The 730-nt window shown below is 56.2% G+C and overlaps 1 protein-coding gene across 1 annotated transcript in view; it reads right to left on the minus strand.

The window, feature by feature from the left end:
* LOC123183413 (casein kinase 1-like protein 2) overlaps positions 1-220 on the minus strand; it is a gene marked incomplete in the record, with an annotated part of 4,815 nt that extends 4,595 nt beyond the window's left edge. The window contains 1 exon segment of the mRNA XM_044596229.1: positions 1-220.
* Between the last annotated feature and the right edge of the window lie 510 nt (positions 221-730).

A 730-nucleotide genomic window follows, 5' to 3' on the forward strand; every position in this document is an offset into this window, starting at 1 on the left:
CTGCCTGCCTGACTGCCCGTCCGAGGCTACCGCCGGCCGGAGCCTCGCATGCGGGGTACGGGACGGGAGGGGAGGTTCGGATCGGATCGGGGCGGCCGGAATTGGGTCGGGGGCGGGGGCGGGGGGCTAGGGCTCGATCGAGTGGATCGGAGTGAGGAGGATTGGGGATTTCTTGCGGGGACGGAGGAGCGAGAGAGCGCCTGACCTGACCAGGACGGACAAGCTCCCGGGCTCGGGGAGGAAATACTGGGGAACCCGGGGTGCCCCACGGCAAACATGGCGGGTCGGGTGCCTCCCTTTTTCCTTTTTTTTCTTCCTTACATGTATAAAATAAATAAATAAACTCCCTTTCCCAAGCCAACAAACCTCAACTAGCACAACATCTCTTTCACCTTCTTCCCATTTTTAGTTTGGGGGATGGGTCTACTCCTATATGCCAAACAGCCGGTGAATTTCTGGACGTCTCTCAGTCGGGTCGGTCTTTCCATCCTCTCGATGGCCTTGATTTTCACAGGGTTGCACTCAATGCCGCGCTCTGAGACCAGGAAGCCAAGGAGCTGGCCGGCTGGTACTCCAAAAATGCATTTATCTAGGTTGAGCTTGATCTGAAACCGACGCGGATTTTCGAAAGTTTCTTTGAGATCTTCCAAGAGGGTACCGCGCTTGTCCGTCTTCATCACAATATCGTCTACATAGACGTGGGCATTCCTACCGAGTTGCTTGAGGAGGC

Source organism: Triticum aestivum, chromosome 1D, assembly GCF_018294505.1.
Source record: "Triticum aestivum cultivar Chinese Spring chromosome 1D, IWGSC CS RefSeq v2.1, whole genome shotgun sequence".
NCBI lineage: Eukaryota > Viridiplantae > Streptophyta > Magnoliopsida > Poales > Poaceae > Triticum > Triticum aestivum.